This window comes from Podarcis vaucheri, assembly GCF_965113315.1.
Source record: "Podarcis vaucheri genome assembly, chromosome: 1".
In the NCBI taxonomy this organism is placed as follows: domain Eukaryota; kingdom Metazoa; phylum Chordata; class Lepidosauria; order Squamata; family Lacertidae; genus Podarcis; species Podarcis vaucheri.
In genome coordinates this window covers 6,421,007-6,437,885 of record NC_138759.1, presented here as the reverse complement: position 1 = coordinate 6,437,885, position 16,879 = coordinate 6,421,007, and the positions used below count along the sequence as shown (strand labels likewise).

The window sequence follows — 16,879 nt, the reverse complement described above, 5'->3', positions numbered from 1 at the left end:
TTCCAAAACGTAGGAATGAGGCCAAGGGCAACACCTGTGAAATCCCCAACGTGGTCACAAAAGGAAGAGAGCAAACTAAAAAATATTTTTTTGGGGTGGGGGGGCAGAGAGATGCAAAGATTCCTGTCCACCAAGAAGTGGTCTTTGGGCTGAAGTCCCAGCAGGGAAGTTGCTGAAGGGAAAGTTGTATGTCATGGAAATAAGTAGTAGTAGTAAGACAAGGGAGGCAGGGCAGGGAGGAGAACAATCCCATAATCTTTACTGCCCTGGGGCTGCACCCTTTTCATTTGCGGCCACTTCTGCAAGCCAACAATGGGCAGCCGTGATTGGAAGTGCCTTCAAGCCTTGCCAAAGCACATATACACAGGGAATCGGAACAATCGGCCCCTGCTTTCATGGGAGCGAAAGGCTGTAGCCAAATCAAATGGGTGGGGACCCCACTCTGCAATCTTGGAATCTGCTCATAGGATATCGGAAAATGTGACCATCACACAAAGGGGGCAGGGGAGAGTTCCCTTTCCTAGTAAGTATAAAAGGAGAGGGGGGAGAGAATGGAGGAGGCAGGGCGGGGAAGAGAGTGGCTCAGAGAACAAATGAGGCAATTGGAACAGAATTAAAACAAGACGACATTGGAAAGTGTCCCCCCCCCCCGAAGCAAACAGAAACTTGGGAGATGAGAAAGAAAAGGTCCTCTCCTCTCCACCCGTGCCCAGCACAGAATAAAGGCTTGTTTTCAAAGGTTTTACCTGCACCATGCCATCCTCTCTACCAAGTCGGTCAGCAACAGGCAGGAAAGCAAACGCAGCTGCCGTCTCCTCTTTGCAAGCCCAATTTCAGTCCTCAGTGCAGGAAACGGCCCTGCTTGCCTCCCGCCCTTCTCAGGGGACTCTCAGCCCGGCAAAAAGTCCATCTGCTCCTCCACCTGAGCCACGCGTGAGCCCTGCGTCATCCAGCCATTGAAACCACGTCCTTCACCAGATGTGACATCAGCCTGTTACCATGGGAATGATGGGGGCTGCGGAGAACCCCGTGTTCTGGAACCACAGCAGCTTCAGGCAGCAGAGCCGGCTCCTGCCTGAGCGAGGCACAGATGGGTTCAGAGCCCCCTCCTTATACCCAACTGCAGGCCTTTTCTTGGGCAAGGCCTGTCCAGACAGAAAGCAACCTGTTGCACGGTGGCAGGCTGGGGAATTAAAATGCCTCCTGTCGCAGAGAACACCCAAGCTTTGCACACAGAAGGCCGCAGGTTCAAACATCAACATCTCCAGGTAAAGCCCAACTGGGGAACTTGTAGGGTCCTGTCTACTTTTATAGACCCTCCAGACTCTATGTGTGTATGTGTGAGTGAAGATAGGTGAGAAAGACATGGGATGTCAGAGGGAGAGTCAGGGAAAGAGAGAGAGCACTATGTAATTCTGCACAGCTGCAAATAAAAATTGCTGGTGTCATTCGTGTAGACAAGAAGACAAGAACATAGAAAGCTTTATGGATCCAAGATGAGGGGCCAGAATATTGGTTGACCCAAGGTCTACCTGCCATTTAAATCCAGGATTACTTTCTAGATTTAGGGACACAGGTGGCGCTGTGGTCTAAGCCACTGAGCCTCTTGGGCTTGCCGATCGGAAAGGTCGGCAGTTTGACTCCCCGTGATGGAGTGAGCTCCCGCTGCTCTGTCCCAGCTCCTGCCAACCTAGCAGTTTGAAAGTACACTAGTGCAAGTAGATAAATAGGTACTGCTGCAGCAGGAAGGTATACAGCATTTCCGTGCGGTCTGGTTTCCATCACAGTATTCCATTGTGCCAAAAGCAGTTTAGTCCTGCTGGCCACATGACCTGGAAAGCTGTCTGTGGACAAATGCCGGCTCCTTCGACCTAAAGCAAGATGAGCACCGCAACCCCATAGTTGCCTTTGACTGAACTTAACCGTCCAGGGATCCTTTACCTTTACCTTACTTTCCAGATACTCTCTCTCACTTGCTTTTGGGAGCAGCTCACAGAATCACAGAGCGTGAATCTAGACCAGGGTTTCCCAAAATTGGGTCTCCAGCTGCTTTTGGACTACAACTTCTATTATCTCTAGCTTGCAGGACTAGTGGTAAGGGATGATGGGAACTGTACCCCAAAAACTTTAGAAACAAGACCTAGAATTCTGTATGAACCAAGTCTGCCTTCTCCTCATGACTGAGGAACTGTAGACATCTCTTACACACCTGGGATTTTAGGGCATGACTTCTGAGTCACAGATCTGAGTAGGGCTGAGCCAAGACTTAAGAAAGTGAGCTAGCCTTGCAAACAGATCCACAAAACTTACTTGCCCAGCTGCCAACGAAACTTTGTAGCACATCGAAGGTCCAACAACAACATGACACCAACACCACAAACCCCAATGCACTTCCAGTTTTACAAAGCTCCATCTGGTCACCTGGAGGAGAGTCTTGCTCACCTCAGGCAACTACAGAAGTGGTTAACAGAAGTCTGAGCTGATTGCAAGCTACAAAGCTCAGCCAGCCAGCTCTCAGGTCTACCCAGGTCTCACCCCACCAACGTAAGGCAGATTCAACAGCTTACACATCAAGCTTCTCATGTGACCTCTCCAAATGAAGCAGCTTGAATGGATGGCTTGAAGACTGTCTCTTTTTGCTCACCTAGCAGTGGTAGCAGATGTGCAACACTTAGGAGGGAGGGTGTGAGTTTCACCAGCAATTTCTTTGTCTCTTGGAGATCAGCTTCTCCCAAGTTCTACTAATTAAGATCCCAATGCAGACAGTAAGAACCGAGTACAGTTTCCCCAACTGCGCTGAGTACAGTTTGACCAAACTGGGGGAGGCAGTGGAAGACAGGAGTGCCTGGTGTGCTCTGGTCCAGGGGGTCACAAAGAGTCGGACACAACTAAACGACTAAACAACAACAATAACAACAACAACAACAACAACAGTTTCCCCAGATTTCAGACACCCAAGGTCCAATTTTCTCCTGAATTAAAACTGAGGACATGCACCTTACTGTTCCGTCCTAGAAAGTACAGTGGTGCCCCGCAAGACGAATGCCTCGCAAGACGGAAAACTCGCTAGACGAAAGAGTTTTCCGTTTTGGAGGTGCTTCGCAAAACGAATTTCCTATGGGCTTGCTTCGCAAGACGACAATGTCTTGCGAGTTCCTGCTGTTTTTTCCCCTCCCCCCCCTTTTCTAAGCCGCTAAGCCGCTTATCAGCTGATCCGATCAGCAGATAAGCCGCTAATAGCGCTAATCTGCTAATCCTTCAATGGGCTTGCTTCACAAGACGAAAAAAACCGCTAGACGAAGAGAATCACAGAACGGATTCTTTTCGTCTTGCGAGGCACCACTGTACAGTTTCCCCAACTGCACTGAGTACAGTTTGACCAAACTGGGGGAGGCAGTGGAAGACAGGAGTGCCTGGTGTGCTCTGGTCCAGGGGGTCACAAAGAGTCAGACACAACTAAACGACTAAACAACAACAATAACAACAACAACAGTTTCCCCAGATTTCAGACACCCAAGGTCCAATTTTCTCCTGAATTAAAACTGGGGGCATGCACCTTACTGTTCCGTCCTAGAAAGTATTTGCCTTTTTGAACTTGTAATATTTGCTTGTGTCCAGCTACCTTCTGCATGAAAGCCAGTGTGGCCTAATGTTTCAGAGTGTTGGACCTGGGAGAGAAGGGTTCGAATCTGCACTTAGCCATGAAGATCACTGGGTGACCTTGGGCCAGTCACCATCTCTTAGTCTAACTTACCTCACAGGGTTGTTGTAAGGATGAAAGAGAGGAGTCCTCAGAACCACATACATCACCTTGGAAGTAAAAAGTCATAAATAAATGAGATCCTGAGGGCCCTGCTCCTGCCTCTCTCCACCAGGCCCAGGGCAGGGCCTCAAAGGTTTCATAAGAGCTGCTGCTGCTGCTGCTGCTGCTGAGCAGAGAGGGCTTTTTCTTTTAAATTGCTTTTAATTTGATTTTTATATCCTTTTAAATTGGTCTTTTTAGTGTTTTAACTGTTTTTAACTGGGTTTTAAGGGGATATTCCTGGAAGGAGAGGCGCGGTGGAGAGCAGGGGGAGGCCCAATTTCAGTGGTTCTGGGTAGGGGGAGGTATGGCGTGGGAGGAGGGGCAGGCCGGGTAAGGGGCACACAGCACAGGCAGTTAGTGACTGTGCCGTGTGCCAGTCCCTCCCCCAACCTGGGGAATTGTGGCTGTCATCTCATCCAGCCCTTGGCTCTGCAACCGCTGCTGTAGAATGCCAGGTCAGCCCAGGAAACAATCTCCCTCATCCATGATCTGATTACGGGTGAAGAGGCTGATCTGGCATGTCTCACTGAAACCTGGATGGGTGATCAGGGTGGAGTTGGTCTCACCCAGCTGTGCCCACCTGGGTACTCACTGCAGCATCAGGCCAGACTCGAGGGTTGGGGAGGGGGAGTCTATAGAGATTCTCTCTCTATCTCCAGGCTCTCTGTCCAGTTGGGGGGTAATCTAGAGGGTGTGTTCCTGGCACTGGGCAATCGGGACAGATTAGGGATTCTGCTGGTTTACCACCCACCGCCCAACAGTCTCCCTGCCTGAGCTGGCAGGGCTGGTCTCGGAGGCGGTGTTGAGGACTCCCAGACTGCTGGTTCTGGGAGAGTTCAACATCCATGTCAAGGTAGCTGGCTCTGGGGTGGCCCAGGACTTCATGGCCGCTATGACAACTATGGGGCTGGCCCAACATGTCACTGGCCCAACAAGTCACTGTTGAGATTTAGGCCGTCAACAACTCCTCCCCTCCGCAGAGGCAGGGGGCCTATTAGGAAGATCCGCCCTCAGAGGCTGGTGGATCCAGTGGGATTCCAAACGGCTCGGGTTGTGTGTGTTCCGGCTGATATGACTGGAGCCCTTGTTGAAGCCCTGGCTGACCGCTGGAACACTCAAACAGCTCAGGCTATTAACACAATCGCCCCTTGAGTGTCCTCTCTCACTTCATGGAGCCTGTTTGGCCCCATGGTATACTCCAGAGCTTAGGGCGAGGAAACGAGCTGGAAGACGGCTTGAACACAAGTGGTGGAGAGATCCGAATGAATGCAACCAAACACTGGTAAGGGCTCATTATCGAGCCTACCTAGTGGTAATAAAGGCAGCAAAGAAGGCATATATTGCTGTCTCCACTGCATCCTCCTTATGTCATCCAGCAGAGCTTTTCCAGGTTGTACAGGGCCTTTTGTCCAGAGCAAAGTCTAGTCCTGTTGTGTTGGATGAGTTTTAGTTGGTAAGGCTCGAGGATGTAGACAAGGTGCCTTCTCTGAAGTGGCTCCCTGACTGTGGAATGCTCTCCCAAGCGAAATTCGCCTGGCGCCTTCATTATACATCTTTAGGCGCCATGCAAATATGTTCCTTTTTAACCAGGCCTTCGGTTGATTTGATTGACATCCTATGCCCTTTTAAAATCTGGGGGTGGGGGTGGGGGGGAGGAGGTTATTGGGTTGTTGGTTTTGTTCTGTGAACCATCCTAAGACCTCCAGGTATAGGCCGGTTTATAAATTCAATCAATCAATCAATCAATCAATATAAAAAAGTACCGGATCTGGGTATACCTCTTGACTGGAACATGTAAAGTTCAAAACAGAAGGAAGCTCCCAAGCAGTCTCTTGCTGCAATGAAAGATCCCTTCCCACCCGTTAAAAATAAAATAAAAATCAGCATCCAAACTGTATAAATAGGAAGAGATTTTCTGCACAGCACCCCCAAAATGCCCAAAACAAATACGTAGAGCTGCACATAGGCACCTCGCTGGGGCAAACTGAGAGCAGTACCTTCAGGGAGAAGCCCCTCTGCGCAGTTTCAGACATCACAGCACCCTCGGTGTTCGGCACAATCCTTTGAAGGGCATTTCTGAAAAGGAAAAGGAAGGGGAGGTTAGAGGGCAGCAAGCAATTAGCAGGCAGCAAACATTCCATCTTTATAAAAAGGACACATCATAAAAATTACCAGAGGACACAATCAACCAGATGTATTAAAAGCACTGCCGCCCAGAACATCACAGGCCTCTTCCCTCTGGAGGGTGTTGGGAATGACAACTCAAAGTGGAAAGAGAGGGCAATGAATTTCCAAAAGCTACGGTAGGCAAGAGCAGCCACAACCTCTCGTCTCCTGGATATTTATAGCTCCCCTCAACACAGAAAGCTCAAGGGCAGCCACAAAACACCACTGCAAAATATGCAGTGTATGGCTGGGGCAACCCAGTCAGGTGGACTCATCATCATCATCATCATCATCATACTACACCCAGTGTATGGGCAAAATCACTGCACACAACAGAAATGCCCCAAATGCCATTGTTTCGGCTAATTCAGTGTTATTCAAGCAACTCACATGATCGGTCCATCCAGAAACACCTCTTCAGGGTCTCAGGCAGAGGTCCCCTCTCCCTGGTCACCTGTGATCAGAGCCTTCTGACTGGAGATGCTTGAGATGGTACCCAGGACAATCCACATGCAAAGGATGGCAAACACTGCCACGGAGAGATAGCCCTTCCCAGTCCTGCCAGCTTATCCCACGGCCCTACAGGGGCAGCCCTAGAACAATAGCCTTCCCGTGATTCAGGGAAACGTGAGGTTTTCTTCCCCTTCCTCAAGTTTCAAAGGGGAGGGAGGCTCTTTGCCGTTTACACAGATTGTCTCCCCCAGACAAAAAAACCAAGCAGCAAAGTCAAGAACAAACCAAAAAGGTAATGGTAAAGGACACCTGGATGGTTAAGTCCAGGCAAAGGTGACTATGGGGTTGCGGCGCTCATCTCACTTTCAGGCCAAGGGAGCCGGCATTTGTCCACAGACAGCTTTCTGGGGCATGTGGCCAGCAGGACTAAACCGCTTCTGGTGCAATGGAACACCATGATGGAAACCAGAATGCACGGAAATGCCGTTTACCTTCCCGCCGGAGCGGTACCTATTTATCTACTTGCACTGGCATGCTTTCGGACTGCTAGGTTGGCAGGAGCTGGGACAGAGCAGCAGAAGCTCTGTTGACATTTCCATTCCACCTTAAGGAGCAGACGTGTGGAATTGTTGCGTGTCACATAGGTTTACATTCCAGGTTTACATTCCAGACCAGCTTGCTGGGAACTTCAGTTGTGTATAGCTTTTGTTTTTCCCATTCTCTCTGAGACAACGAGAGAGAGACAACATGTTTCTTTGTCCTGATTTATGATTAATAAATCTGTAGTTGTAGTATGCTTCCACAAGCCTCACGCCTATTCTGTGTGCGCAGTTTGATCTGCTGATAGTGTGCCCTGGCTCAGAAGCCCGGGTCACTAATTTACGTTGGAGCAGAGGTGAAGGTCTTCGCAGCGAGACAGCTGGAAGGAGACGGCCCAGCCAGGGCTAGCCAGCTGGCCTTCCGGCCCTCTGCATGATGACAACCTCACCCCAAAACCTTGAGTGTGTGATTTGCCTGGACAGAGTCCAGGTTCTGACATCACCAGCCGCTTTCAGAGGCTGCTCAGGGCACTTCCATTTTTCAAGGACCCTGGCCAGTGGTGGCCGGTAGGGCAAGTCGGAGACCACAAAGGGTACCAGCCCAGGGCTTACATGGCCTCTCCCAATTGAGACGTTATGGAGAAATCCAGCCAGCAGATATCAGTGCACCTAAAGCACCTTGCCCCCAAAATCCTTGTGACCTCTCCCAACAACTTCATACACATACTACCTTGTGAAGCTGGGATATCTCAGCTGGTAGAGTGTGAGACTCTTAATTTCAAGGTGGTGGGTTCAAGCCCTACGTTGGGCAAAAGATTCCTGCATTGCAGGGGGTTGGACTGGGCGACCCTTGCGGTCCTTTTTAACTCTACAGTTCTATGACTAAATAGCACTGGGGATAAAATAAAATAGCATAACCACCAGGGGGCCAAAAACCACTCTCCCAATGCTACCCTCTGGACTCGGTCCCATAGCGAGGACTGGAGCCACAGTAGCAGCGTGCTCTCCATTCCCATTCCTGCCCCATGGCTCTACAAGCTCTCACCACCAAGTCCCTCCCATCAGGGTATTTCAGAACCTGGGATAAAAACTTTCTCAGACAAGATCCTGTTATGCAAATTCAGAAGCTCCGTAAGCAAAAAGGTTAACATTCATTGTTCATTTCATCATTTAAAGTCCTGACCTACCCAACGGTCAGGAGTCAGTTCAACAATGAAACAAAGTCTGTGTTTATTTTAAATTTAACTAGCGACATGCATCGTAAGACGTTTAACCAAAGGAAACTTAGAAAACAATGGAGCCAAATAAAAACCCTCGTTAAAAAATGTAAAAATCCAAAGCACTGGAAAAGAATGTATCAGCAGTACAGATTTCCCTTGGGCTTTATCGCCAAAGGTCTTGAACCCAGACTGATGTTCCTCCTTAGTTTAGCTTATGACCTATGGCAAATCACTGGCTCTCAACCAGACCTAAAGCACACAGCTGTTGTGAGGCTGATGTGCCACTTTTGAGCTCCTCTGATGAAGGCAACAAAATGCGATAGATAGATAGATAGATAGATAGATAGATAGATAGATAGATAGATAGATAGGCAGAGAGAGAGAAAGAGACAGACCTCCTCCCACTGTTGTAGGCAGACAGACAGATGACAGATAGACAGACAGATAGATAGACAGATAGATAGACAGATAGATAGACAGATAGATAGACAGATAGATAGACAGTTAGTTAGTTAGTTAGTTAGTTAGTTAGTTAGTTAGTTAGATGGATAGATATAGATCTCCCATTTTTGCCATGCTGAGGACCAGAAACTTACATATTTCTAAAAGTAATGACGAAAATTGAGTCCTTCTGGATCAGGCCAATGGCCCATCTAGCATCCTGTTTTCACAGTGGACAACCAGGTGCCCCAATGGGAAACTCACAAGCACGACCCAAGAACAAGATCACTCTCCTCCTCACTTGGGATTACTCACAGCGACTGGCATTCTAGAGGCATTTACTGCCTGCAACAGTGTAGAGGAGCACGACCATTGTGGCTCCTACCCAACAATTGCTTTATCCTCCATGAATTTCGTCTTTTGAAGCCATCCAAAGTTGGTGGCCATCACTGCCTCTTGAGGGAGAGAATTCCACAGTTGAGCCATGCACTGTGTGAAAAAGTCCTTTATTCTAACCGCCCTCCATCTTCTACATGAGCACAGCTCATCCCGATCCTGTTATGTCTACACATTTTGTGCGGAAGCCTTTATTCCAGATTCTGAACTTGCCTGGGCAGCTGAAGCGTCTGATGTGTGACGTTTGTACAGAACGATACCAGGAGAACAACGGACGGCGCGATCCGATCTAATACCTCAAGTGCCCTGGGTGCAGCAAAGCATGCGATGCACCTTTCCATTCCCTCCCCACAACGGCAGGCTGTGAAGCTGCAGGCACGATACCATCAAACACACTCTGCGGCACAGAAGTAGGCCAGGAACGCCAGGCCCTGCCAGGCAGAAGCAGCGGTACACCCACCCCTTGCTGCTCGGCTAAGTATAGACCTGCAGCTTATTAATAGACCTGCAGCTTATTAATAGACCAAGATGTAGGAGCCCGTAAGGAAGGCAACGCCACACGACACTTCCCCGACCCAAACAAAAACCGTTTCGCATTCAAGAAGCTGGGGTCCTTGTTTGGCATTTCACATTCTCAGGAATATGCTTCCCTCCCTCTCTTTTAAGCTCATCTAGGGAGGAACGACAAAATCCAGGGTTGGCAAAAGGAGACACCATCAAAAACAGGAAAGGGGAAAATGCCAGCCTTACTGAATCAAGACTGCTTACTGCAGACTAACCACCCAAAGAATCTTTGAATCAGAAGTGTGTCCCTGCTGATTAGCTGCTTCTCTTCCTAAGTGTCGCAGAGGGGCCTCCTTCCAGGTAAATGTGCACATGATTCGACTGCAAGCCTTTTAAATAAACTTAGGGCTACAAGAGAAAGAGAGAGGGAGGGAGAGAGCGAGAGAGAGACCCTCCAAGCAGTGTTAGAAACTCAGATATTTAAGCTAATCATCAAATAGCACCTTAAACCTAGGTTACAGTCACCACAACTGAATGTCTAGGTGACTTTAAAAAACAACAATGAATGAGATTTTTTGTTATTATTGTTGTTATTATTATTAGTAGTATTATTCATTCCATTTCTAAAAAGCTTTTATACTAGCTACGACCTACTTTGCTCCTTTGAGCATTAAATGAGAAAACAGGAGGTTCAAGACAGTTTTATGGGGCACGCAGACAGTCACTCTTTTCCAGAAGGGATTCAAACGCATACCAGAAATTTAGGTTTGCACCATTAAAATGGGTTAAACGTGCTGTTGCCGTAGCATAACTCTTTGAAAAAAAGGAAGACTTTTTGCAGTTAGGAAAGTTGTGAGGAAAGGCACTAAAGAGTGTGGGATGACTGAATTGTTAACAGGAGGACTTGTAAGCAAAGCCCAAGCAAATCAGAATTAATGGTCATTGTCATCTAACCATCCCATAAACAAATTGGAACAAATGCTGAATAAAGTCTGGGCATCATGTAACCCAGGGGAAGGCGGCCCATGGCTGAAAAAGGTTGCTGACCCCTGATCTAACCCATGGGTTGGCAAACTAAGGCCCCGGGGCCGGATCCGGCCCAATCACCTTCTCAATCCAGCCTGCGGACGGTCCAGGAATCAGCGGGTTTTTACATGAGTAGAATGTGTCCTTTTATTTCAAATGCATCTCTGGGTTATTTGTGGGGCATAGGAATTCGTTCATTCCCCCCTCCCAAAAAAAAATATAGTTTGGCCCCCAACAAGGTCTGAGGAACAGTGGACCAGCCCCCTGCTGGAAAAGTTTGCTGACCCCTGATCTAACCCATGGGTCGGCAAACTAAGGCCCAGCGGCCAGATCCGGCCCAAATGCCTTTTGAATCTGGCCCGCAGACGGCCTGGGAATCGCCATGTGGATCGGTGTGACAATTCTGATCATTCGGGCTGCGCCATTCCCCCCCCCCGACACACACCGTGACGGCGCCTCCTCCCTCCCTCCTCCTGGCTTCTCCCCAGCCACTCTGGGCGGCTCTCAACAGAATATTAAAAACACGATAAAACATCAAACATTAAAAACTTCCCTAAACAGGGCTGCCTTCAGATGTCTTTTAAAAATAGGATAGCTGCTTGTTTCCTTGACATCTGAAGAGAGGGTGTTCCACAGGGCGGGTGCCACCACCGAGAAGGCCCTCTGCCTGGTTCCCTGTAGCCTCACTTCTCGCAATGAGGGAACCAGCAGAAGACCCTCAGCGCTGGATCTCAGTGTCCGGGCTGAACAATGGGGGTGGAGGCGCTCCTTCAGATATACAGGACCTTCAGATATACAGGACCGAGATGCCTTTAGAAAGAGAAGAGCTGTTTCTAGCCCCTTGCCAGCTACTGAACAAGCTCTGAGCCGTTTTACAGGCTCACTTCCCGCAACTACTGGCCTTCTATTCCAGCTTCAGTTACTCTGAGAAAATTGATCTCATTTTGCACCAGTTTCTCCCTTCCCACACTTTATCCTGGAAATAGAAATCCTCTATGAAGTTGAGAGCTAACAAGATGAGGTTATTCACTTTCTACAGCGACAGAAGCAGCCGGCTCCAAATCACTAGACCTGCCTGCATTATACCGCTAATGTCATTCCCCCCCACCCACCTCCCACTTCCAAAGAGCCTCAGAACTACTTGCTAGATCTCCCAGAGGAAACTAATTTGGATTTTTACACTCCACCAGCAGCAGGAAAGTGCTAACTCCACAGCAAGAGAGCAGATGGCAGCAAACCAGAAGTGAAACGTAACTGTGGCCAGCTAAAAAACCAGCATGCTGCTTTGTTGCTCTTTATTCAGATCGTGGCTGGTTTGCTTCCAAAATTCATTAAGTGTGCATGTAGGGGGTTGAGAGGGAGAACACCCTTTTTTGCACATTGCCTGTTGAAGATTTTGAGTCCACTGCACTGAAAAAGCCCACGCCGCTCTCAGTACCATTAATTGCCAGGCTTCTGGGGTTAGTGCTTTCTGCCATGGGAAAGCTCACATATACAGCTGTACAGAGCTCACATAATTTTCTCTTAGGCGTACGGCTTTTCATCATCTAACGGCAGTTTTGTTTTTGGTATGAAGGGCACAGAGGCTCGGTGGGCCTCTGCAGAGCCATTTATGCCTGTAGGAAAAATCGTTTTGGATCCTTCTAGTTGAAAAGCACATATAATTCTTAATAAGGGCACTCTGCTCTCACAAAGCCCCACATGGTGCCCATAGGGAGCCTGTAAGTGAGACCTGAATGTAACAGCTCACCTCCACCCCAGGAGGAACCAGCTAAGCAGCCCGTGGCCAGCATAAGGCTACAGTGCCCTTCATCCGTAGATCCCAGGAAAGTTCATTTCTGCAACGGGAACGAGTGTGCTGTGCTTCCATCAGGCTGCGCATGCATGCAATACTTGGGTGCCAGCACAGGGAAGTGAGTGGCATCTCAGAATACTATCAGCTGACACTGGCATTTGTGCTTTTAAGATCTGCTAGGCAGGTTTTTTCCATTTGGTTCCACTCACTGCTGTACTGCTTTTGATTCAAGACTACAGTGGTACCTCGGGTTACATACGCTTCAGGTTACATACACTTCAGGTTACAGACTCCGCTAACCCAGAAATAGTGCCTCAGGTTAAGAACTTTGCTTCAGGATGAGAACAGAAATCGTGCTCCGGCAGCACGGCGGCAGCAGGAGGCCTCATAAGCTAAAGTGGTGCTTCAGGTTAAGAACAGTTTCAGGTTAAGAACGGGCCTCCGGAATGAATTAAGTACTTAACCCGAGGTACCATTGCATGTACCGTATTTTTCGCTCTATAAGACGCACCCGACCATAAGACGCAGCTAGTTTTTAGAGGAGGAAAACAAGAAAAAATATATTCTGAATCTTTTATTTCTGTAGAGCCTCTTTTCAAAAGCTTGATTTTGCGAGTGAACAGTAAAAGCATTTTAACAGGCATTATCATTCTCTCACAGAAAGCCTCAGGGGAAAAAATGGGATCATCTGGCCGTTTGGAAAGACAGAGGCACATGGTTTGGGCAGTGATGGAATCCAAGACTGACTGAAGAGGGAAAACAAGAATCATGTTCTCCTGTCTGTTTGTTAAGTTGCTCAGGGGGCTAAACAAGGGCTATCACACAACAACTTCACAACATCCCAGTGAGGTCAAGGTGGCCCTCTCTGCGCAGCGCCTCTTCAGCAAAGCGGGAGGAGAAATGGAGCCCCTTCCGTTTCTCCTCCCGCTTCGCTGAAAGGATGCTGTGCAGTGCCACTCGCTCCATAAGACGCACACACATTTCCCCTTACTTTTTAGGAGGAAAAAAGTGTGTCTTATGGAGTGAAAAATACGGTAAATGGTTTATTGCTTAATGCTGTTTTTATATTGTGGTGTTAGGATCACTCAGGATTCCATGTGACATGCTTGGTGGGGTACACACATACGTATAGAGAGAAAAATGTAGATATATACTGGAACAGTCATACTCGGTGGACGACCACCTGCTTTGCATGAAAAATGTCCCCAGCTCAATCCCTAGCTGGCCTGGAAAAAGACTCCTTCCTGAAACACTGCAGAGATGCTGCCGGTCAGTGTGGACAATACTGAGCCAGAGGGACTGCTCATCATAGAGTAAAATGTTCCTGGACTGTACCACTTCAGACTACAGGTGAGGGGGGAGATCACATAACCAACTACAGTCAAACCTCGGTTGTCGAACGTAATCCGTTCCGCAAGACCGTTTAACTTCCAAAACGTATGACAACCGAAAATCGAAAGCGAAAGCCTCAATACAATAGGGGAACTCAAAATGGAAGCCATGTAGCATGTTCGGCTGCCGAAATTTGTTCAAAAACTGGAGCAGTTACTTCTGGCTTTTCGGCGTTCAGGAGTCGAAACGTTCCAAAACAGAGCCGTTCGAGAACTGAGGTTTGATTGTATACCACTTGGTTCAAAAAGCAGATGTTGTGAAATTTTATTTTATTTTACTTTATTTGCCGCCCTATACCCGCAAGTCTCAGTTCGGTTCACAGCATAAAATCAAAATACAAAACCACAAAATACATAATCAAAATACAAACTACAACAAACCAATAACTCCACCCCACCCTAAAAAAAACATATTTTAAAAGGGCACAGAACGTCAATCAAATCAACCAAAGGCCTGGTTAAAAAGGAACTTATTGCCTGGTGCCTAAAGGTGTATAATGAAGGCTCTTCTCCCCAATAACACTTGTCTTCCATGTGTTTAAAAATTTCTCCCCCTCCCACAGGGGCAACATTCAAGCATGCAAAAGCCGTCTGCAGATCCCAGGAACCGTTTGGTCCTTGCCTGGAGAGTCTCACAGTCTGTTAGGAATTGGAACGAGACCCAAAGGGGCATTATTGGCAAGACCACGGGAAAAGCCACCCTGTTAAACGGGTGAGAGGGTTCCTTTGTTGTTTCGCTGAAAAGCAAAAAGTGCTGGCTCAAAAATAAAAAAAAAATTAAAAACCCAACCGAAAAAAATTCCATCCGCTGCCCAGTGACCTGCATTCCCAGCCGGAATAAAAGAGGGAGAGACCGGCAAATTTGGCTCCCAGCCTCTCAGAGGCTCAAATTACTGTGCAAACAGTGATTAAAACAGCCAGCTGAGCGCAACAGATATTTTCTCCTTTATGCGGGCTGCAAAACATAACATGTCCCATGCCTCAATTTTTTAAAAAAAAATAAACAAAGACAGGCGGAACAAGATAGCATCCATGTTGGTCTTAAAACAGCTATGAATCTCATTGTTCCACTACCAAAACCACTGATCAGGCGAAACACTCATCTAGTCCATCATCCTATCCTCAATGCAGTCACCGTGATGGGAAGCCCACAAGGAGGAGCTGAGACCAATGGTATTCTCCCCATCTGCCAATTCCCAGCAGCTGGCGCCCACCAAATCCACTTCCTTATTAGAGAATTAAGCATCTATGGGGGATGAATGCCACAGAACAGCTTCCCTCGGAACAAGGAAGTTTTAAGTCGTAAGGAAAACACAAGTTTGTTAATGATCTACCTGCTGTAATCCGAGTTTCCTTGTTTGCCTCCACTAATTCCACATCACAGACGTTATTCAAACGCCCACTAACACAATGAAAATAAGACTGGGCAAATAAAGCAGGAAAAGTTGCGATTCTGTGTAAAATTTGAAAATTACCTCCCTACGCACCAACAGCCGCCGAAGGGAAAAGGGATTTGTCAACGGGTCTACCACTGCATTAAGCGTCATGCTTTTGTAGGAAGTGGATTATGAAATGGAGAGCATCTAAGAAGCACGGGAGGCCTATTTATTCTAACCCCGGGGTTGGATAACAAATCCAGCAAGTTTAATAGGCCAAGTTCACTGGGAGCTGTGTGCAAGTTATTACAGCACCAGTGGGTGTGGTGGAATGATTTTTGAAAAAGTGAAACCTTCCTTTGAAGTCTGCTTAGACGTGCAGAATGCAATTAAATATTGCTCTGCAGCAGGCACAGAATGACAGATAATCCCATGCCGTTTATTATAAAATTGGCCTCGTTGCCTCTCTCGAAACACGGTCAGCAGCTTGCAGGTCTGCATTACGGCTTCCCGCACTACTGGCTCCGCAAGGGAAGGACAGCTGGACGTGCAAGGGAGGAAAATTCCTGGCGTACGAAAATCCTTGGGATGCTGGCGTTCAGCATCTTATTAAAACCGCAGCGCTGCAATAAATATGTCAAGCAAAGAAAGGACATCTTGGAAGCCTGGGAAGTCCTAATCAAGACTCTAATAGTTTCCCCGGTTCAAAGCCCATCTAACCTCAGCAGATACTTGGCTCAGAGGCTGCTGCTTTGGAGCAGAGGCCTACTTGGGCTTGGCGTCCTTTTCTGTGTTTTGCTTTACATAAAACACAAGAGCCAGAGAGCAAGATTCCTTCTCTACTACTCCTCGTACTCCAGATTTCATTCCCCAACCCAAAATCCTCTTCTCCCACAGAGATCCACAGGGCTACTGTGCAGTGTTTCCTATCCCAAGCTCTCTAGGCAGCTTGGATCTCAGGAAGGCTGCTCCCAGTGGCCAATTACCGTATTTTTTGCTCTATAAGACTCACTTTTTCCCTCCTAAAAAGTAAGGGGAAATGTGTGTGCGTCTTATGGAGCGAATGCAGGCTGCGCAGCTATCCCAGAAGCCAGAAGAGCAAGAGGGATTGCTGCTTTCACTGCGTAGCGATCCCTCTTGTTGTTCTGGCTTCTGAAATTCAGAATATTTTTTTCTTGTTTTCCTCCTCCAAAAACTAGGTGCATCTCATGGTCTAGTGCATCTTATAGAGCGAAAAATACGGTAAATAAAAAATTATTAAACATCCAAGTTTAATAATAATCAGCCAGAGAGAGCGGGCTTCAGTGTTTTACTAGAGTAGTGGAGGGATGTAGACCCTGCAGACGCAGTTGCACTGCAACTCCCATCTTGCTTCACCATTGGTCATGCTGGTTGGGGCAGATGGGATTCGGAGTCAAGCAAACAGCTGGAGGGACGCAGGATCCCCACCCCTGGGCTTAAAAAACAGAAGCAGCAAGGAACCAATAAGATGTCGAGCAACAGAAAGGTTAGAGGTTTGCTCTGCAAAAGAAACTAACCCCTGTTTTTTTTTCAGACTGGGCTTTTGGTGGCATTTGTGAACAACCAACCTGGCAGAAAGTGTAAAATCAGATCAAAGTTCAGGCAAGCAAAAACACTGCCTGCTGTCAGGTAAGTAAATAAAATTGGCACAGGTCGATTTTATCCAGCATCAACTTTTGTCTACAGGGACCAAGCCATTACTGTCTCCATGCTTTAACTGGGACTTTAAGTTAAGCAATACATTCG

At 47.7% G+C, this 16,879-nt stretch overlaps 1 protein-coding gene across 3 annotated transcripts in view; it reads right to left on the bottom strand.

The window, feature by feature from the left end:
- Positions 1-16,879, bottom strand: part of FBXO34 (F-box protein 34) — a 53,517-nt gene that overhangs the window by 18,765 nt on the left and 17,873 nt on the right. For 2 of the 3 annotated variants that reach the window (XM_082217671.1, XM_082217672.1), the window contains exon 2: positions 5,803-5,881. The gene's annotated coding sequence lies outside the window, so the exon portion shown is untranslated. Of the gene's footprint in view, positions 1-746; positions 983-5,802; positions 5,882-16,879 lie in introns of those variants that run through there. The other variant, XM_082217673.1, reaches the window with a different exon arrangement.